Here is a 26,625-nt window from a genome sequence, read left to right on the forward strand (position 1 = left end):
CCAGATTTGGCTCATAGTTTTGCAGCTCTCCATCAGGCTAGCAAACATCTGCAGCCTCTCCCAAATCCTTTTCCATCCCTTCCACACCCATGGGGGCACAGCGCTGCTGCATCCACTGCCGATGCTCAGCCCCTGTACTCTAGTTGCTTGTTCAAGGCTGTGCAGCCTGAGCCCCTCTGTCTGCCAGCAGCTCCATGGGGAGACCTGGTGCTGCAGCCTGTGTCCTGCTAAGACGGAGAGTCACTTAAACACCATGTCTTGGGGGTGTCTGGCAAGGAGGCACTGGCTCCTTTCCCCAAGTCTCTGCCTTTCCTACCCTTTCTGAGTGCACCTGGAAACATGCTCCTTGCTGTTGAAAAAAGAGCACTTTGTGCCACTGGATGGTCATGAGCCAGCTAGTGGTGAGCAATTACATTTTGCCTCTCTCCGTTTTGGCCTATTGTTGGTTTTTTTCCTCTTTTCCTTACCTGATGGTGGTTTTATTTTGCTGGGCTGCTGAACTCCACCACAACCACTCTCCAACTTCCTTCGTCAGAAAATGAAGATAAGGAAGTGTGTTGGAAAGAACAAAACAGGCTCACGGGTCGAGAGAAGGATAATTTAATTAAAGGGAAAATTAAGAGGGGAAAAACAAGCAAAGGCCATGCAGAAGAACAGAGAGAGAAAAAGAAATCATCCTCTACTTCCCATCAACGAGCAATGTTGGACCATGTGTGGGGAAGCAAGGCCTCGATATGCGTAGCAGTTGTTTGGGAGGACAGGCTTATTCATAATGAGTGACCCCCCTCTCCTTCCCCTTTCCCACCTATTATTGCTGAGTGTGTGTGGTGGTTTTAGTCGGATGGGCAGCCGAGCTCCACCACAACAGCTCTCTCACTCCCCCTCCTCAAAGAGGAACGGGGAGAAAATACGATGAAAAGGGCTCAAGGGTTGAGATAAGGACAAGGAGATCGCACAGTAATTATTGTGACGGGCAAAACAGACTCAGCGTAGGGAGATAGTAAGATTTATTGCCTATTACTAACAAGCTAGAGAAGTGAGAAACAAAGGAAAGAAACCAAAAGCACCTTCCCCCCCATCCACCCTCTTCCACCTCCTCCCCCCGAGCGGCGCAGGGAAATGGGGGAATGGGGGTTATGGTCAGTCTATAGCGCTCCTTCTCGGTCACGCTCATCCCCTGTGCTGTGGGGTCCCTCCCAGGGGATGCAGTCCTTGCTGAACTGATCCAGCGTGAGCTGCCCACAGGAAGCAGCTTTTCAAGAACTGCTCCAGATATGGGTCCGTATGAGCAAACTGCTCCAACCTGGATCCCCCACGGGCAGCAGCTCCTGCCACACCACCTGCTCCTGCGTGGTCTCCTCTCCACAGGCTGCAGGTCCAACCCGGAATCTGCTCCTGCAGTGGTCTTCCACAGGCCACAGCCTCCGTTGGTGCAGGTCCACCTGCTCCACCGTGGTCTCCTCCATGGGCTGCAGCGTAGAACCCCACTCCACCGTGGTACTTCATGGGCTGCAGGGGGACAGCCTGCTTCACCGTGGTCCTCACCACAGACCACAGGGGACTTCTGCTCCGGCACCTGGAGCATCTCTCACCCTCCTTCTTCACTGACCTTGGTGCCTGCAAGGCTGTTCTTCACTCCTCTCACTCTCCCAGCTGCTGTGTGGCACAGCGTTTTTTTCCCCCATCTTAAATATGCTCTCACAGAGGCGCAAAACAACATCATTTATTGGCTCAGCTCTGCTCAGCAGCGGAGCCCTTACCAAACATGGGGCAGCTTCTAGATCCTTCTCACAGAAGCCACCCCTGTGGCCCCCTGCTACCAAAACCTTGTCACGTAAACCCACTGCAGCGTGACATCCTGTCCTATGGAAAACCCCTTTGGTCGGTTTAGGGCAGCTGCCCTGGTGATGTCCCCTCCCCACCTCTTGCCCACCCCCAGACCTACTGGCTCTGGTGGTGGGGTTGGAGATAGTCTTGATGCTGTGCCATGATTGTTCAGCAATAGACAAATCCTTGGTGTGGTACCAGTGTTGTTCTAGCTACAAGTGTAGAGCACAGCACTGCATGGGCCGCTGCAGGGAAAGTTACCTCCATCCCCACCAGACCCAGCACTCCTTAACATACTCTACTTATACCTACCCATGAATTTCCTAACTTTTGTCCTCTTGATTCTCTTGCCCTGATCCCATTGGGGTTTGACTGGGCAAGCAGCTTTGTTCTGCTTGCCTGCCCACTAGATTTAAACCTCAATTGCTCTTTCTGGCACACTACTTGGGGCTGCAAACCACAGATTTGGGCAGGAAATTTACAGAAGACTCCTCTTTGTTCTATTTGTTTAACAAGTACTTTTTGGGATGCTGATGTATTTGCACTAGATGATCTTTCAGGGCCCCATCCAATCCCCAACATTCTGTGATTCTGGGATTCTGTGTGTTCAGAACACTGTCAGAGAAGCCCGCCTCCCTTCCCTCGGTAGCCTCTTTCCGGGGTTCCACAGTGCCTCGGGGCCACCAACCAGACAGCTTTCCCCACTCATTTGCCAGCTGGGCTCATTTCGGCCTGCAGTGCAGACAACAGCTGGGATCCCCCAGTCCCTCCAGAAATACAGAGGGGTTCTGCCACCGATAACCTGATGGCGGTAGGGTCCTCTGTGTGCCATTGTCTACCAGAGCCTCACAATCCCATGGGTCTCATGTGCAAGGCCTTTGCATCCACACTGTCCAGTCAATGCCATTGACCATTTTCTCCACATGGCTGGTGGCAAGACATTTCCAGCCCTGCTCAGAGTGGCCATTATTTTGTTCTAACAAATGCAAACAGGAGACTGGCCTGGCAATGACTTCTGCCAGCTCCCTCAGCATCATTGAGAGCATTGCATTGTGGAAGTATTGCCATGGGGGTCCTCAAGCCCCATGGTTGGTGATAACATCGGACTCATAATGATGAGGCCATGAGGAAGGTGAAGAAGCTAGAAAAAACAAAGAAGGGAGATTCAGGAAACTCCTTGCTGTCTCAAACTACTTGTTCTCCAACCATTAAGACATGGAAGTTGCTAAGTGTTTGCCATTGCCGAGCAAAGTTGTTAACCAATGAATAGTTAGTGGAAAAGTACTGCTGTAGAGCTAAAGGTATAAGAAGGGAGCCTGTCCTCAGTAAAGAAGTTGAAGTTATGTCGTCAATAAAGAGATGATGTTATGATCCTTAAAGAACCCTGGCCTCTGTGTGGTCATTACGTCACATTTCCTAGTTGCATCCCTACATCCTCTGAGAACAGTCTTATATTCCTCCCAAGTCGCCGGACCCTCCTTCCATGATCTGTAGACTCTCCTCTTCCACTTGAGTTTGCCCAGCGGTTCCCTCTTTAACCATGCAGGTCTCCTGGCTCTCTTTCCTGACTTCCTACCTGTTGGAATGCTCGGATCTTGAGCTGGGAAGAAGCACTCCTTGAACACTAACCAACTGTCTTGGGACCCTTTTCCTTCAGGTACCTTGTCCCATGGGATTTCCCCTAGCAATTGCGTGAAAAGGCCAAAGTTGTCCCTACTGAAGTCCAGGGTTGCGATTCTGCTCGGTGTTCTGTTCCTGCCCCATGAGATCCTGAACTGCACCATCTCCTGGTCGCTGCAACCAAAGCTGCCCTCAACCTTCAGCCTTGAGAAGAGAAGACTGAGAGGAGATCTTATCAATGTATATAAATACCTTAATTGTGGGAGAGAGTGGGATTTGGCCAACCTCTTTGCATTTGTTTGTGGGGATAGGACAAGGGGAATGGTCAAAAAATGGAGCACAGAAAGTTCCACACCAACATGCGGAAGAACTTCACAGTGAGGGTGACAGAGCACTGGAACAGGCTGCCCAGGGAGGTTGTGGAGTCTCCTTCTCTAAACGTATTCAAGTCCCGTCTGGACACGTACATGGGCAACCTGCTCTAGGAAAACTGCTTTGGCAGGGGGGTTGGACTCGATGATCTCTTGAGGTCCCTTTCAACCCCTACAATTCTGTGATTCTGTGATTCTGTGATTCACCGCTTCAACCAGCCCCTCCTTGTTAGTGAGGACAAGATCCAGCAGCACTCCTCTCCTAGTTGGCACGTCCATCATTTGCATCAGGAAGTTATCATCAGTGCACTGGAGGAACCTCCTGGACTGCAGATGGCTGGCTGAGTAGGCCTTCCAGCAAATGTCAGGGTAGTTGAAATCCCCCACAATAACCAGGGCATGTGATCATGAGGCTGCTCTCAGCTGCCTGTAGAAGGCCTCGTCAGCTTCCTCATTCTGGTCTGGTGGCCTGCAACAGACACCCACAACAGCATCCCCCATGCCAGCCTGCCCCTTAATTCTCACCCACAGACTCTCAACTCGCTCCTCATCCGCCCCTGGACAGTACTCAATACAATGGAGTTGCTCTCTCACGTGAAGAGCAACTGCGCCACCTCGCCTTGCTGGCCTGTCTTCCTGAGCAGGACATAGCCATCCATGACCACATTCCAGCCATGTGAGCTGTCCCACCATGTCTCTGTAATTGCCATCAGATCACAGTCTCCTGACCATACACAGATTTCTAATTCCTCCTGTTTATTCCCCATGCTATGTGCATTGGTGTCCAGGCACTTCAGGGAGCGAGATGAGCACACCAATTTCACCCCATGGGGGTGGGAGGCCTCCCGGTCTTCATTGCTGCGAGGGCACTGCCCCACTTGTGCAAGCCCAGCTACAACCCCATCTGCCTTCAGATCTAGTTTAAAGCTCTCCAAATGAGCCCTGCTAATTGCTGTCTCAGAACCCTTTTGCCCCTGTGAGATAAACTGTTCCCGTGTAGTACTCTCAGGCCTGGTGTCTTATAAACCCAGCCATTACCAAACAACCCAAAGCCGGGCCTGTAGCACCAGTCATGAAGCCAAGCATTTATGGACCGGATCCTTCTATTCCATCCCACGTCACCACCCCAGAATGGAAGGAGGGAAGAGAAAGGGACTTATTCTCCAGACTCTTTCACCAACCGTCCCAAGGCCTTGAAGTCTTTCTTCATTCCCCTCAGACTACGGGACGCAGCTTCCTCCCCACCTGTCTGGAAGATCAGCAGCGGGCAGTAGTCTGTGGAGCGCACCAGGCTGGGGAGTGTCCTGGTGATATCCGTGATTCGGACTCCAGGTAGACTGCAGACTTCCCTTCGATGAGGGTCAGCTCTGCATATCAGGCCCTCTGTTCCTCTCAGAAGGGAATCTCCTTCTACTTTTTCCCTTCCTTCTTTCTTGTCGGAGGCAGTCTTGAGGCACGGTGTCGACTGCTGATGTGAACTCATGGGCGAGCCTTCACCCACATCCCTGCCTATCCAGGACCTCAAACATATTACGGAGGGGCACCTGGGGAAGCGCGGTAGGTAGGGAGGGGGGTTACCCATGACGCCCAACTGGGACTCGCTTCCACCCCTCCTCGTCTTTTTGGAGCCCTGCCTCTGCCCGACAGCGACAGGGCAGGGGCTCCACCACCCTCTGGGGGGGCATCCCCCAGGTGTCCTTCTCTCTGGCACACCAGGGAGTTACTCCACCAGGCAATCTCCTGCTCACATGCCCTGGTGCTCCTTAGTCTGCTCCTCGACCTGCTCGCGCTGCTCTCCTGGGCCACAAGAGGCGAAGCAAAGGCCCGATGTCCCCCTGTAACTGGTGGTCGGGCACTGCGGCTGCACAGGAGGGCTTTGCAGGGACGATGCTGCCCCTGAGATACAGGTAAAAACAGAGCGTGCTGCGGTGTGTGAGACAACAGAAATAACAGTGGGGGCTCAACAAAAGCAGCGGATGTAACAGGGGCTGAGGCAGGGCCCTCACTGATGAGAGAGACGCTTAGTGTGGGCCAGCCTTAGGCAGCCACAGAAAGCCCACAGCACAGGTCCCAGCTGCACTGCAAGCCTCTGTCCCACCATCCCCAGCTCAGAGCAAAGCAGACACCTGAAGCAGACGGTGCTCCCCAAAAGCAGCGCCCCAAAAGATGCTGGGGCAGGCGCCATGGGCAAGGCTGTCTCCTTCTGGCCCTGCCGTCCTGCTGCTGGCGCTCTGTGAGTTGGGGCATTGCTGGGCGTGGGGTCTGAGGGCTGGAGGGCTGCTGCTGGGGGCAGGACAGGCCCGTGGTGGGCACAGGGGATGATGGGGACAGCGTGTGTGGGGCAGGCGTGCAGCACTGTGGGGCAGAGTTGTTTTGGGGAAGGCATGATGAGGATTAGTATGCCCATATTGCAAGTCTTGACAGATGTTGCTTGTTTTAGGGAGATCTTGGGGACTCCATCTTGAACAGAAAAAACAAGCAGCTGAAATGGTTTTGGAATGGTATGAAAGGAAGTGAAAACAAGTGATAGAAGGATGTAGTTGTGCAAGTTTGAACATCTAAGATGCAGGGTTTGGGGCAGGGATACATGTTTCTGTCAGGTCTTGTCCATTCTAAGCAAAACCCTCTGTGCCTCCTGGTGCAGGTGTTGGCATCACCACCCAGGACCTCTGCAGGTCCCCAGGTGAGGATGAGAGTGGGAATGGGTGACAGAAGGGAGGTTTGGGGGTGGGGGGAGCGTGGAGATGGGAAGAGATGGGTTTTGTTCTCTGGCTGTGAACTCCTGGGAAGGAATCTCTTCCCTGTGTGCAACACAAAGCATTTTGCAGCCCCACTGACTCTCCCGCTTCAAAGAGGGGAATCCCTGCCCTTTCTCTCCAGGTGACCTCCCAGCTCCTGCCCTCCTGTTGAACACCTTCAGTGCCCAGGAGGGACAAAGGGTTTTGGTTCAGTGTGCCATTGATGGGCGTTCTCCTGTTACGCGAATCGTCTTCTGCAAGGATGGGGTGGAAACGTCCAGCCTGAAGGCCATTCAGGGGCAGCTGACCTACAACATGATGTGGAATGTCTCACTGGGAAGCACGGGCAAGTACACATGTGGGTACCAGCTCAAGGATCAGAGCAACCAAGTGAAGAACTCTGCCCTCAGTGTCCCCCAGGACTTGGCAGTCACAGGTGAGCTGTGAAACCAGAGCAGGGGAACATGCTCCATATCCACCTAACCGTGGTGGAGGAAGGGGAATGCTTAGTGTCCTCACAGACAGTCCCCAGCCAGCTCGGGTGCTCTACTGTCAGTGCTTCTTGGACCTTGTCTGTGCCAGGTGAGACACAGTCCCAGGGCTGTGTGGGCAGAAGGGACAGTGACACTGCTGAGGCTGGAGTTGTATGCTGCAGCAGGCAGAGCATGGCTCTGATGTGATTCCTCCACAGGAGTGTTCCCTCTCCTCCAAGGGGGGCCCTAGGGAGAGAGAGCTGGTCTCAGGGGTCACCCTGCTGTGCAGCAGCACCTCTGCAGCAGACATGGGACTATGCACTAAATATATATTGTAAAGCAGATCAGGGCACCTGCCCTGAAATGGTTAGAATGTTCTGGAATACTGTGGTTTCAGCTGCAGATTGATAATTGATAAAATCTCACTACCATTGATCAGAACCTCGTGCTCACTAACAGTCAGTGGTACTGAAATAAGTGTTTGGGAGTGCCAGTTCAAATCTAGAGCCACATCTCAGCCATGCTATTCTTAATACATCACTAGACACTGGATCCATGCAGGCCCATGTTGGCTGAACAGCTGCAGACACTTGCGCGCCTCCCCTGGGGATGGTGCTGGCTATCGGTGGGGGGATGTGCCCATGGGGCTGTGTGTCCCCTGCCCCACACAGACGTGTTCAGGGCTGTTGCAGAACACGAGATCAATATGCAGCTCAGTCTGGGCAGTACCAGGCATGCTGCAGACACTCAGCCTTTCCCTTTCTCCTGCCAGGAAGTGTGGCCAGCTCCCCAGCATGGCCATCACCCTCAGGTGAGTGATTCCCTCCTACACCTCCAGGGACCACAGCACTGGGAGTGGGAATGCCGGGTTGCTCTCCCCAGGACACAGGGACATTCAGGAGCTTCATCAGGCAGGAGGAGTGCCGGCTGCAGGGGCACATCCTGCTCCCTGCCTCTCCCCATCACACCCTGCTGCCCTCACACCCTCTGTCCCCCAGCTCCCCATGCCCGGCTCCTGCACGCCCTCCCCACAGGCACGGCACTGGCAGTGGCAGCTGGCAGCCTCGTCCTCCTGGCTGCAGGCAGCTGGTTTGCCATCAGGAAAGGTGAGGGAGTGGGGGAAGACAGGGAGAAAGGCTGAGGCCGTGGGAGTCCTGCTGCGGGGCTGGTGCAGTGGGAAAGGCGGTGGGGGGGCCCTGCGGGTGTGCAGCTGGGGCAGATGGTGCATGGGGGTGCTGGCTGTGGGCAGCCCAGCTGGGGAGGCTGCTGAGGGAGCTGGGGAGCTTCAGCCTTTGTCCCCCAGCCCCAAGATGGGAGCCTGGGCTGGGCAGCAACTTGGCCTGCGCACCTCAGCCACTGTTCTTCTTGCAGGTGCCTGCAGAGGGAGATGCCCAAGGTGAGCACCAAGGGTTCCTGGCTGGGGGGTTTGCAGGAAGGAGTCGTGGGCATGGCGGGGCCCTGGGGTGCTCCTTGGCGAGGGGCAGTGTTGTCTTTGTGTGTGGCTGTATTCCCCATGCTGGAGGCAGGGAAGACGGGTCTTCTCATGAGCTCAACTCCAGCTCAACAACTCATGTAGGAAAGCACCATTCAAAAGCATCTCTAACCCTTTTCCAGAAGCGCACACCCCAGAACCATTCCTATTCGTCTGCAGGCAGCAGCACGTTGACAGCCCCAAGACGGAAGACAACAACAACGGTGAAGTGCAGTGTGAGTACTACCTCCTCCCTCGGAGGAACCATACACCCCTCTGACCATGGGCATCCCATGCACCTGTCCATAAAATCCCACCACTTCATTTCCCACTGGGACATACAAAATCCCTGCCCTTTCATCAAGGCCAGGTTTCTCTCCAGTTCCTCACATCCTGCTTCTTCCTTGCATGCAGAGCGCGGCTGCTGCCTGCACAAGGGACATGGCAGAATCCCAGTGCTCCCAGGGACAAAGACCATTTGCTTGGGGGTAGTCCTTTCCCAACCTCTCTGGCCTCAAGTTGCAATTCCCCTGCTCCATACTCTGCTTTTCTCTCTTCTTATATTTTCTGTCACAGTGATATCTTCTTAAAAGACCAGTCCAAACCAAAGCACAGCAATGAAGGCTGTGGCTGTATACTTGCACTGCTGGGCAAAATATCTTATAGCTCGCTCTGAAACCACAGGAGCAGCCAAGGGAGAATGTTGTGGTTGGGCGACAGGCTATAGATATATCCTCACCCAACGTGTACCTCGCTCGAGTTGCAGCACGACCTTCGCTTCCCACACCTGCACAGAGCAGCTCGCAAGGTGTGCTGGCTGTGCAAAGAGAGGAGATGCCACAGAATGGTGGAAATACACCAAAACTCAGCATCTCTTCTCCACCGCTGCTTGCTGAGCATCCCAGATCAGGGTGATGGGAGGGGAAATGTGGCCGGGCATTGAGTGCTGACCCTAGGCAGCTCATGACCAACGTCAGTCTGGGTCTCAGTCCCCCTCCAACAGGCAGCAAGGGCTCATGGTGTATTTCCCCCCCCCCGCCCCAGACTCCAACATTGCCCACGTTTGACAGGACAGGGTGAGAAGTTGCACAGCTGTGCACAGCTCCTTTTTGCACTCCTGCAGCCTGGTGCCTGCTCATTGTGCAGGGCTCACAGTCAGCAGCTGAAGTAACAGGGCTTTCTTTTCTCCCTAAAGCCTCCTCCCGTGCAGCAGATGAGCAACACCACGACGTATGCCACAGTGACCCACGCCCAGACCCGATAGCGCTGCCACAGGGCAAGGGCACAGGAGCCTTGCCCATGGCTGCCTTTGCTCTCTTGCAGAGGGCTCGTGCAGCTGTAAGGTGGGACTGGGAGGGTGTACCTTGGGCTTCTTTGGGGTTTGGTTTCACAGGAAATGGCTGTGTGTCTACCCAAGAGGTGGTAGGACTCATTTCTCTCCTTGCAATACATTAAGACCTCTAATGTATATCAGGTACATGAAATGATACTGTCAGTGTATCGATGTTTCTTTACCGAGTGAAAACATCTCCCTGTGCTCAGTGGAAGACGTGTATACTTCAACTACACGATAAAGACACAAGGGTGCTCTTCTATCCACCCACAGAGATGCCCATTTGGACCTACAGGGACAGATAGCACTGCAGGGATGTGCTCGCATGTGTGTGCCAATAGCTGTGTGCACTGCAGATGTGGTTTTGCTCAGATGACAAATAAACATCTCTGACTTTGTGTTCCTGATGGCACCTCTGTCTCATGCAGCCACATAGGGAATGGGACGGAGCAGACAGACAGACACCGAGACACAAAGGGGTGGTGGTGTCGATCTGAAGGGATGTGAAGCACCTTGCAGACAGACCTTGCTGAGAAGAACTACACCAGCTCCTTCCTGTTTGGGGTGGCTTTATTGACAGCTGGCAGGTCGGCCGGGCTTTCCCCAGTGTTCTCTGCCTCTCTCAGAGAATCAGCTGCATCGGCTCTCACTTGCTCAGCTTTTGGCATCCAGTGGGTGTTGAGAGTAGATGGCTTGAGAGAGCTGCAACACACAAGCCAGAACAAGGAGTAGCCTTGCTCTCCCGCTGCCCACCATGGGGAAATGCTGGGAGCATGGTAGGAGGGGGATTCAGTCAGCACACAGCCACGGGAAGCTCCCAGGTTCCTGCCATCGGATGCACTTTTGGCTTGCATTTGCTCTCCAGCAGCCTGCCCTCTTGCAGCCATCATGTGCACGCTCAGCCTGCAAAGCTGGGCTTGGGCTGAACTCACCTTCACTCTGCCCATCTCATCCACGTTGGCATCTGGAGGGAGAACCTGAGTTAGTGTCCAGCCACACGCAGCAGGTAGGGCTTCCCCACCCCTCACCACAATTGCTCCCAAGGCCACGGCTTGCCATGGCAAAGGCATCACCACTTCACACAGTGCCTAGAGGAGAAGGGTGAAGAAGGGACTGGCACTTACAGTACTGGCTGGGATTATCAGAAGAGTCCTCAGCACTGCCAGCACCATGGAAAGGCATAGAGAGAGTAGAGAGAAAAGTCACTGAAGTTCCTTAGCAGCACTTCCACAACCCCCCTAGTTCTGGGCTGTGTGTGTGCTGAGAAGAAGAGCACCCTAGGGCTCCGCTGTGCCCATGACTCCCTCCTGCAAAACCCCCCAGCCAGGAGCCCTTGGTACTCACCTTGGGCATCTCCCTCTGCAGGCACCTGCAAGAAGAACAGTGGCTGAGGTGTGCAGGCCAAGTTGCTGCCCAGCCCTGGCTCCCATCTTGGGGCTGGGGGACAAAGGCTGAAGCTCCCCAGCTCCCTCAGCAGCCTCCCCAGCTGGGCTGCCCACAGCCAGCACCCCCATGCACCATCTGCCCCAGCTGCACACCCGCAGGGCCCCCCCACCGCCTTTCCCACTGCACCAGCCCCGCAGCAGGACCCCCATGGCCTCAGCCTTTCTCCATGCCTTCCCCCACTCCCTCACCTTTCCTGATGGCAAACCAGCTGCCTGCAGCCAGGAGGACGAGGCTGCCAGCTGCCACTGCCAGTGCCGTGCCTGTGGGGAGGGCGTGCAGGAGCCGGGCATGGGGAGCTGGGGGACAGAGGGTATGAGGGCAGCAGGGTGTGATGGGGAGAGGCAGGGAGCAGGATGTGCCCCTGCAGCCGGCACTCCTCCTGCCTGATGAAGCTCCTGAATGTCCCTGTGTCCTGGGGAGAGCAGCCCGGCATTCCTACTCCCAGTGCTGTGGTCCCTGGAGGTGTAGGAGGGAATCACTCACCTGGGGGTGATGGCCATGCTGGGGAGCTGGCCACACTTCCTGGCAGGAGAAAGGGAAAGGCTGAGTGTCTGCAGCATGCCTGGTACTGCCCAGACTGAGCCGCATATTGATCTCGTGTTCTGCAACAGCCCTGAACACGTCTGTGTGGGGCAGGGGACACACAGCCCCATGGGCACATCCCCCCACCGATAGCCAGCACCATCCAACTGCCCTATGCTGCTGTACCAACATGGGCCCCCATGGATGCAGTGTGTAAATGAAAGTGCCTCTGTCTCTTCTGTTCCCACCACCATGGGGCTGTGTCTTACCGGGGACATCCAGGAGGCGGGCAGCACTGAGGGCAGAGCTCCTCACGCGGTTCCTGCCATCGTTGACCTGGTACCCACACGTGTATGTCCCCTCACTCCTCCGGGTGACATCTAAAATAATGGTGTAGCTCAGCTGCCACGGTTGCCATTTCAGGCTGTGCGTCTCCATCCTGTCCTTGCAGAATACAATTCGGGAAGGCACGGAAGGGCCATCAATGGTGCAGCGAAGTGAAACCAGTTCTCCCTTCTGAGCTCTGGAGGTGTTCAGGAAGAGGGCTGGAGCCGGGAGGTCACCTGGAAGAGACGGCGCAGGGATTCCCTGGGCAGCGTTAGTGACAGCAGAGATGCAAAGTGACCTGCATCCCTAATGGTGCAAAGTCTCCTGTCAAGGGATTAACACGTGGAGAACAAACCCCCTCTGCCTTCCCATATCAATCACCACATCCACACACACCTCCCCTCTGCCACCCATCCCCACGCTCCCCCTCACCTGGGGAGCTGCACATGTCCTGGGTGGTCAAGACAGCGCCTACAGCATGGGGAACAGAGAATTTTGCTTAGAGGAGCAGTGACCTGGCTCACCCACGTTTCCCTACCCACAGCCCCAGTGCTTCAGCTTTGACACCTGGAAGACTACTTCCTCCGTATTCTTGGTCTCCCTTCCTTCATCAAATACTAAGAACATTTCAGCTCAGTGCTTTCCATACTCAAAGTAGTGTTCTCAGGCTCCCTACACCATCTGGCATTGGGCAGGACTCTCTATAGGGTCCCAGTCACATTGAAGAACTTTGATAAACACATTCTATGCTCAGATTTGCATAATAGCTGGAGGAAGCAATCCCAATCCTGCCTTACCCAAAACAACTCTGCCCCACACTACTGCACGCCTGCCCTGAACACGCTGTTCCCATCCTCCCCTGTGCCCACCACAGGCCTGTCCTGCCCCCAGCAGCAGCCCTCCAGCCCTCAGACCCCACACCCAGCAATGCCCCAACTCACAGAGCGCCAGCAGCAGGACGGCAGGGCCAGAAGGAGACAGCCTTGCCCATGGCACCTGCCCCGGCATCTTTTGGGGCGCTGCTTTTGGGGAGCACCGTGTGCTTCAGGTGTCTGCTTTGCTCTGAGCTGGGGACGGTGGGACAGAGGCTTGCAGTGCAGCTGGGACCTGTCCTGTGGGCTTTCTGTGGCCGCTTGAGCCTTGCCCACAGACAGACACTGTGACAAGCCAGACCATGCCTCATCACATGCTGCGTCTTTTTCATGTGCAGAGCCCCCACTTTAAGTTACAGATACTAAGACACTTCACCACACATTATTTTTACTTGTATCTCAGGGGCAGCATCCTCCCTGCAAAGCCCTACTGGACTTTGACTCCAGCCAGCTTTAGCCCCTTGACTGACAGCTTCCATGGCACCAGAAAACATCATCAGCCTTTCTGAAAACTTTTTAGCTCATTCTCCTTGCACGTGCTTGCTAATTGTATATCAGCCTCTGTACTGTTGTTCCTTTTACACCGCTACACAGCCTGAGCCCCTCTGCCTGCCAGCGGCTCCATGGGGAGACCTGGTGCTGCAGCCCTGTGTCCTGTGCAGAAGAGGACTCACTCACAGCCTGGGACTTAGGGGTGCCTGGCAAGGAGGCAATGGCTCCTTCATCCAAATCAACGCCTTTTCTGCTCTTTCTGAGTGCACCTGGAAACTTGCTTTGTGCTGTACAACAAAAGTAGTGGTGCATTTCTGTGGGGGCTGCAATAACTGTGGGACTTGATGGGCATGGGTCAGGTAGGGGTGAGCAATTTTGTTTTCATCACCTTTTTTTTTTTTTTTTTTTTCCATTTTGCTTAATATACCGTATTTTTGTCAACCCATGAATTTCCTAAATTTTGCCACCTTGATTCAATTGCCATGATCCCACCTGGGGTTTGGAGACACTGGCTCCTTTCCTCAGTCTATGCCTTTTATGACCTTTCCTAGTGCATCTGCAACGACACTTCGTGCTATACAAAAAAGAGGGCCAGGGGTGGGAAGGACAGTTCTGCTGGGGCTGCCAGTGCTCTGGGACTGGATGGGCACAGTTCAGATATTGGTGACCAGTTGCGTTTTCATCACCCCCCCCTCTTTTTTTTTTTTTTCCCCTTTTGCTTACTATACTGTAGTTATTTCAACCCATGAATTTCCTAACTTTTGCCCTCTTGATTCTTTTGCTCTGATCCCACTGGGGTTTGGCTGAGTAAGTGGCTCTGTGCTGCTCCCCTGCCCACTGGATTTAAAGCACAACTGCCCTATTTGGCATCCCACATGGGGCTGCGAGGGTTGAGATAACAGCAGATTGGTCCAGTAAATTTATTTAAGACTACTCTGTTCTATCTCTATAGCAGGTACTTTTGGGGATGATGGTGCATTTGCTTTCGATGTAGTTTTATGTGATCTGTCCCATGCTCCTTCTTTTTCTCTAGATCAGATACAAGAGCTTGTGAAAGGCTGACTGGCTCTCTGGGTTTGTTGTGCTGTGCAGCACTTGGTTTCCTTCTAAGGTTAAATCTAAATATCCCCTCTTTAAGTTTAAACCCATTCCCTTTTCCCTGTCATTGTCTGCCAAGCAAAAACTTGATCTCCATCTTTTTTCTAAGCCCGTGTTAGGCAACGAAAAGCTGTAATGAGGTCATTTATTGGCCTTATGTTGTAGGGTAATTTGTTTCCTTTTTCCTTAATATACTCTAGTTATATCAACCGAAAAATTTCCTAACTTTTGCCGTCTTCATTCTCTTGCCCATATCCCACAGGGGTTTGGTTGAGTGCTGCTGGGGGCTGCTTGCCTGCTGACTGGATTTAATCAACTGCCCTTTTTGGAACCCTACTTGTGGCTTCAAGGGTTGAGATCATGACAGGTTTGACTTGAAGGCTGTAGAGAAATCTCATCTTTATTCAGCTTGTTTCCCATCCTGCTCAGGATGGTGATGCATTTCCTTTTGGCGTTTTTTTATGTGATGTGTCCCATGCTCCTTCTTTTGTGGTAGATCAGATGCAAGAGCGTGTGAAAGGCTGTTTGGCTTTCTGAGTTTGCTGTGCTATGCGGCCCTTGGTGATATCTTGCCTTAGACAATCTTGATAAAAGCAGTGGCCGAGTCTACTCTGGCAGATGGGCTCTGTGTTCCTCTCCTTCTTGCTTTTTGGGAACTTTCTGTTAGAGACAGTTAACATCTACAAATATACCTTGTCTCCTCCAAGGGGCAAGTGGAGGAGGAAACAAGGAGTGGCACCTTCCCCTTCTTCTCCTGCAGACCTGTTCCAATAGCTCTTGACTAGTCTGAACCTCCTTGGGGAACTAATGTACTCCTGGTACTATGTCTCCAGCATGTGTTCTGGGCTTTTCCAAAGGCTAAATGTCTATTTCTGAGTCTAAGTAAGGGACATGTGCCCAGGCGGTGTGGTTATGGATAGCAAGGTGAGTGGGAGAACAATGCTCACTTGCAGTGCTTTGGGACTTCACCCCTGAACAAGAGTGTGATACTGATGATCTGAGTGAATGTTGGAAAAAAGGATGTCGTTACCGTGGCAATCAAAAAGTGACCCATAATCACAGAATCACAGAATGTTAGGGATTGGATGGGACCTTGAAGGATCATCTAGTCCAATCCCCCTGCAGGAGCAGGAACACCTAGATAGGTCACACAGGAATGCGTCCAGGTGGGTTTTGAATGTCTCCAGAGAAGGAGACTCCACAACCCCCCTGGGCATCCTGTTCCAGTGTTCTGTCACCCTCACCATGAAAAAGTTTCTTCTCATATTTAGGTAGAACATCCTATGTTCCAGCTTGCACCCGTTGCCTCTTGTCCTATAATTACATGTCACCGAGAAGAGCCTGGCTCCATTCTCCTGACACTCACCCTTTACATATTTCTAAACATTGATAAGGTCACCCCTCAGTGTGCTCTTCTCCAAGCTAAAGAGACCCAGCTCCCTCAGCCTTTCCTCATAAGGGAGATGCTCCACTCCCTTCATCACCTTCGTGGCTCAGCGCTGGACTCTCTCAAGCAGTTCCCTGTCCTTTTGAAATGTGGGGCCCAGAACTGGATGCAATATTCCAGATGCGGTCTCACCAGGGCAGAGTAGAGCGGGAGGAGAACCCCTCTCGACCTACTAGCCACATCCCTTCTGATACACCCCAGGAGGCCATTAGCTTTCTTGGCCACAAAGGCACAGTGCTGACTCATGGTCATCCTGCTGTCCACCAGGAACCCCAGGTCTCCTTCCCCTACGCTGCTCTCCAACTGCTCAGTCCCCAACTTGTACCGGTGTCTGGGGTTGTTCTTGCCCAGATGCAGGACTTTACACTTGCCCTTGTTACATTTCATTACGGTTCTCCCCACCCAATTCTTCATCCTGTCTAGGTCTCGCTGGATGGCAACACAGCCTTCCGGCATGTCAGCCACTCCTCCCAGTTTAGTGTCATCAGCAAACTTGCTGACAACGCGCTCCATTCCCTCATCCAAGTCGTCGATGAATATATTGACTAGTACTGGTCCCAGTACCGACCCTTGAGGGACTCCACCAGATACAGGCCTCCAACTCGACTCCATCCCATTGACCACAACCCTCTGGCTTCTTCCCTTCAGCCAGATCACAGTCCACCTCCCTACCCGATCGTCCAGACCACACTTCTTCAGTTTAGCTGCGACGATGCTGTGGGAGACGGTGTCAAAGGCTTTACTGAAATCAAGATAGACCACATCCAGTGCTTTACCATCATCTATCCACCCAGCTATATCCTCATAAAAGTCTCTCAGTTCGGTCAAGCACGATTTCCCCTTGGAGAAGCCGTGTTGACTGCCCCTAATGACCCTTTTGTCCTTGATATGACTAGAGACAACACCAAGGATAAGTTGTTCCATCACCTTTGCAGGGATGGAGGTGAGGCTGACCGGTCTATAGTTACATGGGTCATCCTTCTTTCCCTTTTTGAAGACTGGAGTGACATTTGCTTTCCTCCAGTCCTCAGGCACCGGTCCTGATGCCCATGACTTCCCAAAGATGATGGAGAGTGGCCTAGCAATGACTTCCACCAGCTCCCACAGCACCCACGGGAGCATCCTATCATGACCCATGGATTTATGTATGTCTGGAGTTATTTTTCTTCTAAACAAAACCACATCTGCAGTGCACACACCTATTGGCACACACATGCAAGCACATCCCTGCAGTGCTATCTGTCCCTATAGGTCCAAAAGTGCATCTGTGTGGGTGCATGGAAGAGCAGCCCTGCGACTTTATCATGCAGTTTGGGTATACGTATTTTCCACTGAGCACAGGGAGATGGTTTCACATGAGGAAAAACCACTGACACACTCACAATATTACTTGGTATACCAGATATATTTTAGAGGTATTAATTTATTACAAACAGAGATATGAGTCCTTCACCCTCTTGGCTAGACACACACAGCCATTCCCTGTGACAGCAAACCCCAAAGAAGCCCAAAGTATATCCCCAGCCCCACCTTACAGCTGTAGGAGCCCTCTGCAAGAGAGCAAAGGCAGCTGTGGGCAAGTCTCCTGTGCCCTTGCCCTGTGGCAGCGCTATCGGGTCTGGGTGCGGGTCACCGTAGCATACGTCGTGGTGTCGCTCATCTGCTGCACAGGAGGAGGCTTTAGGGGGAAAAGAAAGCCCTGTTACTTCAGCTGCTGACTGTGAGCCCTGCACAACGAGCAGGCACAAGGCTGCAGGAGTGCAGAAAGGAGCTGTGCACAGCTGTGCCACGACTCACCCTGTCCCGTCGAACGTGGGTGATGGTGGAGTCTGTGGGGGCAAAAATACACCATGAGCCCTTGCTCCCTTTGGAGCAGGGTGAACCCCCATGAGCTTTGGGCCTCAGCTGCCTGGGGTCAGCACTCAATGCCCGACCACATTTCCCCTCCCATCACCCTGATCTGGGACATGCATTAAGCAGCAACAGAGCAGAGAAGCTGAGGTTTTGGTGCATTTCCACCATTCTGTGGCATCTCCTCTCTTTGCACAGCCAGCACACCTTGCGAGCTGCTCTGTGCAGGTGTGGGAAAACAAGGTCATGCTGCAACTCGAGCAAAGTGCACGTGAGGTGGGGATATATCTATAGCCTGTTGCACAACCACAACATCCTCCCTTGGCTGCTGCCTGTGGTTTCAGAGCGAGCTATAAGATATTTTGCCCAGCAGCGCAAGGAAACAGAGCTACAACTTCCATTGCTCTGCTGTGCTTTGTGCAGCTCTTGAAGCAGAAATGCCTCTGAAGGGAAACTGAAGAAAGGCCAAAGCAGAGGCTGGAGCAGGGGAAATGCAGCCTTAGGCCGGAGAAGGTGGGGAAGAACCCCCCAAGCAAATGGGCTTTGTCCCTGGGAACACTGGGATGCTGCCATGTCCCTTGTGCAGGCAGCAGCCGCGCTCTGCGTGCAAGGAAGAAGTGGGATGTGAGGTGCTGGAGAGAAACCTGCCCTTGATGAATGGGCAGGGATTTTTATGTCCCAGTGGTGGGATGAATGAAGTGGTGGGATTCCACGTGAGACTGCATGGGCAGAAATGCCCATGGTCAGAGTGGTGTACGGCTTCCCCAAGGGAGGAGGTAGTACTCACATGTGACTTTGCCCTGGTCTGTGTTTTCCATCTGTGGACTGTCAACGTGCTGCTGCCTGGAGAGGAATGGAATGGTTCTGGGGTGTGCTTTTGTGGTGAGGGGGCCACATGAGAAACGCACTTGGGTGGTGCTTTCCTACATCATGTGGTGAGCTGGAGTGCAGCAAATAGCAATCCCCATCATCCCTGCTTCCAGCACAGGGAATGCAGCCACACACACACAGACAACACTGCCCCTGGCCAAGGAGCACCCCAGGGCCCCGCCATGCCCCCGACTCCCTCCTGCAAACCCCCCAGCCAGGAGCCCTTGGTGCTCACCTTGGGCATCTCCCTCTGCAGGCACCTGCAAGAAGAACAGTGGCTGAGGTGCGCAGGCCAAGTTGCTGCCCAGCCCTGGCTCCCATCTTGGGACTGGGGGACAAAGGCTGAAGCTCCCCAGCTCCCTCAGCAGCCTCCCCAGCTGGGCTGCCCACAGCCAGCACCCCCATGCACCGTCTGCCCCAGCTGCACACCCGCAGGGCCCCCCCACCGCCTTTCCCACTGCACCAGCCCCGCAGCAGGACCCCCATGGCCTCAGCCTTTCTCCCTGCCTTCCCCCACTCCCTCACCTTTCCTGATGGCAAACCAGCTGCCTGCAGCCAGGAGGACGAGGCCGACGGCTGCCACTGCCAGTGCTGTGCCTGTGGGGAGGGCGTGCGGGAGCTGCGCATGGGGAGCTGGAGGACAGAGGGTGTGAGGGCAGCGGGGTGTGATGGGGGAGAGGCAGGGAGCAGGATGTGCCCGTGCAGCTGGCACACCTCCTGCCTGATGAAGCTCCTGCATGTCCCCATGCCCTGGGGATGGCAGGTTGGCAGGCCCACTCCCCGTGCTAGGGTTCTAGGATAGCAGGAGGGACTCACTCACCTGGGGGCGATGGGCTTGCTGGGGAGCTGGCCACATTGCCTGGAAGGACAAAAGGACAGGATTAGTGTCTACAGTGCACTCAGCTCCTTCCCAGACTAAGCCTCAGCCCCACGGGCACATCCCCCCACCGACATCCCCAGGGGAGGCGTAATAGTGGCCACGGCTGTTTTGCCAACATGGACCACCATGGAACTGGTGTCTAAATTCTTTTGTGAGTGGTTAAGTATAGCTTGGCCGAGGTGTGCCTGTCAATTAAATTTGGCACCACCACTCTCATCTTTCTGTGGTTCTGGGAGCTAGAGGATCACACAATCACAGAATGGCCAAGGTTGGAAGGGACCTCTGAAGGTCATCTAGTCCAAACTTCTGCTGAGGAGGATCACCTAGAGCACGTTGCACAGGATGGCATCCAGGTGGCTTTGGAATATCTCCAGAGAAGGAGACTCCACAACCTCTCTGGGCAGCCTGTTCCAGTATTCTGTCACCCTCCTGTAAAGAAGTGCCCCTCATATTCTGATGGAACTTTCTGTGCTTCAGTTTGAGCCCGTTGCCTCTCGCCCTTTCCCTGGGCACAACCAAAAAGAGACCAGCTCCATCCTCTCAACACCCTCCCTCAGATATTTATATACATTAATGAGGTTTTCTCTCAGTCTCCTCTTCTCCAGGCTAAACAGGCTCAGTTCTCTCAGCTCCAGTCCTCTGCTCATCTTCTAGCCCTCCTCTGGACTCACTCCAGTAGTTCTATGTCCCTCTGGTAATGGGGAGCCCAGAACTGGGCACAAAATGCTTTATGTTCCGCACAGGGAAGTGATTCCTTCCCAGGAGCTCACACCCAGAGAACAAATTCCCTCTCCCTTCCCATCTCCACCCCACACACACCTCCCTTCAGTCACCCATCCCCACACTCATCCTTACCTGGGGAGCTGCATATGTCCTGGGTGGTCACGCCAGCACCTGTACCTTGGGGCACAGAGGGTTTTGCTTAGAGGGAGTGAGACCTGGGGCACCCACATGCTCATGCCCATGTCCCTGCTGCTGGGTCCTTGCCATGTACTCACTACTGGGTCCTTGCTGGGCAGGCACCTTGCCACCCCTGCATCTCAATCCAGCACCCCTATGGTCTTCTCCCTTGGTTCAATACCATGCCCCTTTCAGTTGGTTTGCTGTTCCAGGTAGAGGTCTCTGAATTCCTAAGAACTCCACTATCTCTCTGTTCTCACCCTAGAGCTCCAGACCCACTGTAAGAGCCATAAATGTAGATTTCTTTACACATAGGTAACTGCCCAGCTCATGACAATCTCCCCATTTCCCCTGCCACAGGCTCATCTATGCACAGGGCAGATCTTGCAGCATGCCCCATGCTCCATGTCTGCAGCAGAGGTGGTGCTTCAGGGACGGGGGGACCCCTTGAGAGCAGCTCTCTCTCTAGGGACTCCCTTGGAGGAGAGGGAACACTCCCGTGGGGGAACCACCCCAGATCAATGCCCTGCCTGGTGCAGCACACAGCTCCAGCCTCAGCACAGCCATGTGGTGGCATGTGCCTGCATCCCTTCAGACCCCTTCAGCCAGGGGCCGTGTCTCACCGGGGACATCCAGGACGCGGCCAACACTGAGGGCAGAATTCCTCATCTGTTTCATCTCATTCCTCAGCTGGTACCCACATGTATATCTTCCTGCGCTTCTTGACGTGATGTTCAGAACCATGGAGTAGCTCAGCTGCCCTTGCTGGGCTTTCTGGCTGTACACCTCCAGCCCATCCTTGCAGAAGATGATTCGTCTTACAGGTGACACCACACGGAGAAAACACTGGAGCACAGCTGTGGTACCTGGCTGAGCAGAAGTTGTGTTGAGTTGGAGAGCAGGAGCCAGGAGATCCCCTGGAGGAGACACAGCAGTGAAGGGCTGCCACAGGACAGAGCCCACAGTGGTTGGGCTTCAAAGTGCCCTGGGTCTGGGAGGGAAGGACTCACGAGTACCTGGGGAGCTGCAGATATCCTGGGAGGTCATGCTGGCATCTGTGCCAAGGGACAGAGAGGGATTTGCTGAGAGGGGCAGTGTCCAGATTGATCCAGATGCCCCTGCCCACATCCTCACTGCTAAGCAGGCACCGTCACACCTGCATGTTCTCATGCTGTCTCTCTTCAATATCCCCTCGAACAATGCCAATCCCAGTCCCAATCCCAATCCCATTTTTGTGGATTTCTTGTTCCAGGTATGTCCCAAAGCTCCGTAAAGAATCCAGCAGTCCTAGAGTCTCAGAGCAACACTCCAGACAATTTACGGTGCTGGAGAAGTTAGCCCCTTGCTAAGATCTGTATTATAGCTGGAGGAAGCAATCACCATCCTGCATTCCCCAAAGGCAACTCTGCCCCACACTGCGGCATGCCTGCCCTGCACACGCTGTCCCCATCCTCCCCTGTGCCCAACATGGGCCTGTCCTGCCCCCAGCAGCAGCCCTCAAGCCCTCAGACCCCACACCCAGCAATGCCCCAACTCACAGAGCGCCAGCAGCAGGATGGCAGGGCCAGAAGGAGACAGCCTTGCCCATGGTGCCTGCCCCAGCATCTTTTGGGGCTCTGCTTTTGGGGAGCGCCGTCTGTTTCAGGTGTCTGCTTTGCTCTGAGCTGGGGATGGTGGGACTGAGACTTGCAGTGCAGCTGGGACCTGTGCTGTGGGCTTTCTGTGGCCGCCTGAGCCTGGCCCACAGCCAGAGGCTCTCATCAACGGGGGGCCTTGCCTAAGAACCTGCTACATCCGCTGCTTTTGTTGAGCCCCCGCTGTTATTTCTGTCCTCTCACACACCACAGAACACGCTGTTTTTACGTGCATGTCAAGGGCAGCATCCTCCCTGCAAAGCCCTCCTGCTCTATGTAGTCAAGGTTGGACCCTTCGGAGCCGGTGCAGCCGCAGCGCGCTATCACCAGTTACAGGGGGACTTCGGGCCCTTGCTTCACCACGGGTGGCTCAGGAGAGCAGCGCGAGCAGGCAGCTCCCACCAGCTCTAACATGAGAAACTAAGGAGGAGTGGGCCTAGAAAATAACTCTGCCTACAAAAAGGTGGAAGGTCTGCTTGCCATGGTGGCTAAGCTCAAAGAGGAGGTGGAAGGACTAAGGAGCACCAGAGCATGTGAGCAGGAGATTGCCTGGTGGAGTAACTCCCTGGTGTGCCAGAGAGAAGGGTGCCTGGGGAATGCCCCCCAGAGGGTGGTGGAGCCCCTGCCCTGTCGCTGTTGGGCAGAGGGAGGGAACAAAAAGACAAGGAGGGGTGGAATGAGTCCCAGTTGGGCGTCATGGGCAACCCCCCTCCCTACCTATCCCACTTCCCCAGGTGCCCCTCCATGGTAAGTTTGAGGCCCTGGATCTTTAAGGGGAGATGGATAGGGATGTGGGTGAAGGCTCACCCATGAGGTCACATCAGTAGTCGACACCATGCCTCAAGACTGCCTCCGACAAGAAAGAAGGAAGGGAAATAGTAGAAGGAGATAGGAAAGTAGGAGTAGAAGGAAGGAAGGAAGGAAGGAAGGAGGGAAGGAAGGTACGAGGGAAGGAAGGAACTAATAAAAGAACGAACGAATGAAAGAAAGAGAGAAAGAAAGAGAGAAAGAGAGAAAGAAAGAAAGAAAGAAAGACAGAAAGAAAGAAAAAGAAAAAAGAGAGAAAGAGAAAGAAAGAGAGAAAAAGAAAGAAAAAGAGAGAGAGAAAGAGAGGAAAGGAAGAAAGAAAGAAAGAAAGAAAGAAAGAAAGAAAGAAAGAAAGAAAGAAAGAAAAAGAAAGAAAGAAAAAGAAAGAAAGAAAGAAAGAAAGAAAGAAAGAAAGAAAGAAAGAAAGAAAGAAAGAAAAAGGAACAGAGAGAGAAAAACAGAGACAGAAAGTGAGAGAAAGAGAAAGAGAGGAAGGAAGGAAGGAAGGAAGGAAGGAAGGAAGGAAGGAAGGAAGGAAGGATGAACGAACAAACGGGGGGTAATTGGAGTAGGAGATTCCCTTCTGAGAGGAACAGAGGGCCCGATATGCAGAGCTGACCCTCATCGAAGGGAAGTCTGCAGTCTACCTGGAGTCCGAATCACGGATATCACCAGGACACTCCCCAGCCTGGTGCGCTCCACAGACTACTGCTTGCTGATGATCTTTAGGACAGGTGTGGATGATGTAGATTCCTGTAGTCTGAGGGGAGTGAAGAAAGACTTCAAGGCCTTGGGACGGTTGGTGAAAGAGTCTGGAGAACAAGTCCCTTTCTCTTCCCTCCTTCCATTCTGGGGTGGTGACGTGGGATGGAATAGAAGGATCCGGTCCATAAATGCTTGGCTCCGTGACTGGTGCTACAGGCCCGGCTTTGGCTTCTTTGCCAATGGCTGGGTTTATAAGACACCAGGCCTGACAGTAATACTTGGGAAAGGTTTATCTCACAATGGCAAAAGGGGTTCTGAGACAGCAATTAGCAGGGCTCATTTGGAGAGCTTTAAACTAGATCTGAAGGGAGGTGGGGTTGCAGCTGGGCTTGCACAAGTGGGGCAGTGGCCTCGCAGCGATGAAGACCGGGAGGCCTCCCACCCCCATGGGGTGAAATCAGCATGCTCAGCTCGCTCCCTGAAGTGTCTGGACACCAATGCACGTAGCATGGGGAATAAGCAGGAGGAGTTAGAAATCCGTGTTTGGTCAGGAGACTGTGATCTGGTGGCAATTACAGAGACATGGTGGGACAGCTCACATGGCTGGAATGTGGTCATGGATGGCTATGTCCTGCTCAGGAAGACAGGCCAGCAAGGCAAGGTGGCGCAGTTGCTCTTCACGTGAGAGAGCAACTCCATTGTATTGAGTACGGTCCAGGGGCGGATGAGGAGCGAGTTGAGAGTCTGTGGGTGAGAATTAAGGGGCAGGCTGGCATGGGGGATGCTGTTGTGGGTGTCTGTTACAGGCCACCAGACCAGGACGAGGAAGCTGACGAGGCCTTCTACAGGCAGCTGAGAGCAGCCTCATGATCACATGCCCTGGTTATTGTGGGGGATTTCAACTACCCTGGAATTTTCTGGAAGGCCTACTCAGCCAGCCATCCGCAGTCCAGGAGGTTCCTCCAGTGCACTGATGATAACTTCCTGATGCAAATGGTGGACGTGCCAACTAGGAGAGGTGCGCTGCTGAATCTTGTACTCACTAACAAGGAGGGCTGGTTGAAATGGTGAAGGTTGAGGGCAGCCTTGGTTGCAGCGACCAGGAGATGGTGCAGTTCAGGATCTCAAGTGACAGGAACAACATACTGAGCAGAATCACAACCCTGGACTTTAGTAGGGCTGACTTTGGCCTTTTCAAACAATTGCTAGGGGAAATCCCATGGGACAAGGTACCTGAAGGAAAAAGGGCCCAACACCACTGGTGTTCAAGTTCTGCTTCTCCGGGCTCAAGATCAGAGCATCCCAACAGGACGGAAGTCAGGAAAGAGAGCCAGGAGACCTGCATGGTTAAAGAGGAACTGCTGGGCAAACTCAAGTGGAAGAGAAGATTCTATAGATCATGGAAGGAGGGTCCGGCCACTTGGGAGGAATGTAAGACTGTTGTCAGAGGATGTACGGAAGCAAATAGGAAAGCTAAGGCCTCCTTAGAATTAAACCTTGCAAGAGGGGTCAGGGACAAATGAAAGGGCTTCTTCAAATACATTGCAGATAAAAGTAACACATGAGGCAATGGAGGTACACTGATGAATGAGGTGGGTGCCCTGGTGACAGAAGATAAAGAGAAGACGGAGTTACTGAATGCCTTCTTTGTCTCTGTCTATGATACTGGGGGCTGTCCTGAGGAGTCCCGTACCCCTGAGGCCCCAGAGGAAGGCAATCTCCTGCTCACATGTCCTGATGCTCCTTAGTCTCTCCCCCTCCTCCTTGAGCTCAGCCACCATGGCGAGCAGACGTTCCCCCTGAGAACAGGAGGTCTCCCCACTGCCCTCCCCCGGCAGCAGCAGGCTCTGGCACTCCCTGCAGCCAAAGGTCTGAACAGCCACGTCTCTGGGCAGGCCCTGCGTCTGCGTCACCACAGTCTTTTTGGAGTGAGCTCTCTGCCGAGTGGACACCATGGTAGGTGTGTGATCTCACAGACTGCCAAGAGTTGGTGCAGAGCTCCCACATCCTGCCACACCAACTGCACACTGGTGCGCACGTCCTGATGGACCCTCTCTGCTCGTGGTGGGCAGAGACGCGTCCTGGAGCCTTCTGCAGGCTTTCTCTAGGCAGAGGGCATGGGCGCAGTCACAGGTGCCCTGGCAAATCCCACACCCCATCAGCCTCTCTTGTGAGATCTGGTGGGTGCTGCCTGCTCGCACTGCTCTCCTGGGCCACCCCTGGTGAAGCAAGGGCCCGAAGTCCCCCTGTAACTTGTGATAGGGCACTGCAGCTGCACCAGCTCTGAAGGGGATGACCTTGACTACATAGAGCAGGAGGGCTTTGCAGGGACGATGCTGCCCCTCAGATACACGTAAAACCAGCACATGCTGCGGTGTGTGAGAGGACAGAAATAACAGAGGGGGCTCTCAAAATACAATGGATGCAGCAGGGGCTGAGGCAGGGCCCCGCTGATGAGAGCCTCTGGCTGTGGGCCAGGCTCAGGCGGCCACAGAAAGCCCACAGCACAGGTCCCAGCTGCACTGCAAGCCTCTGTCCCACCATCCCCAGCTCAGAGCAAAGCAGACACCTGAAGCAGACGGTGCTCCCCAAAAGCAGCACCCCAAAAGATGCTGGGGCAGGCGCCATGGGCAAGGCTGTCTCCTTCTGGCCCTGCCATCCTGCTGCTGGCGCTCTGTGAGTTGGGGCATTGCTGGGCGTGGGGGCTGAGGGCTGGAGGGCTGCTGCTGGGGGCAGGACAGGCCTGTGGTGGGCACAGGGGAGGATGGGGACAGCATGTGCGGGGCAGGCATGCAGCAGTGTAGGGCAGAGTTGCCTTTGGGGAATGCAGGAAGGGGATTCCTTCCTCCAGGTATAATGGAGATCTGAGAAAGGAGTCTGTTTATTTATGTTCTTTACTGGGGTTTTCCTAATATTGCCTCATGCTGAATATTTCAGGGAG

At 53.9% G+C, this 26,625-nt stretch overlaps 2 long non-coding RNA genes across 2 annotated transcripts; one reads left to right on the forward strand and one right to left on the reverse strand.

Annotated features, from left to right (window-relative positions):
- The first annotated feature begins 4,895 nt into the window (after positions 1 to 4,895).
- On the forward strand, positions 4,896 to 25,702 carry LOC121062576. Its single transcript, XR_005815620.1, has 3 exons — positions 4,896 to 5,016; positions 16,690 to 16,695; positions 25,645 to 25,702. It is a non-coding gene; the product is annotated as an uncharacterized LOC121062576 (long non-coding RNA).
- On the reverse strand, positions 18,696 to 19,329 carry LOC121062570. Its single transcript, XR_005815613.1, has 3 exons — positions 19,284 to 19,329; positions 18,994 to 19,018; positions 18,696 to 18,731 (listed from the first exon to the last, which is right to left on the reverse strand). It is a non-coding gene; the product is annotated as an uncharacterized LOC121062570 (long non-coding RNA).
- Positions 25,703 to 26,625: the final 923 nt, after the last annotated feature.

The sequence above is a fragment of the Cygnus olor genome, chromosome 32 (genome assembly GCF_009769625.2).
Source record: "Cygnus olor isolate bCygOlo1 chromosome 32, bCygOlo1.pri.v2, whole genome shotgun sequence".
NCBI classification, from domain to species: Eukaryota; Metazoa; Chordata; class Aves; order Anseriformes; family Anatidae; genus Cygnus; species Cygnus olor.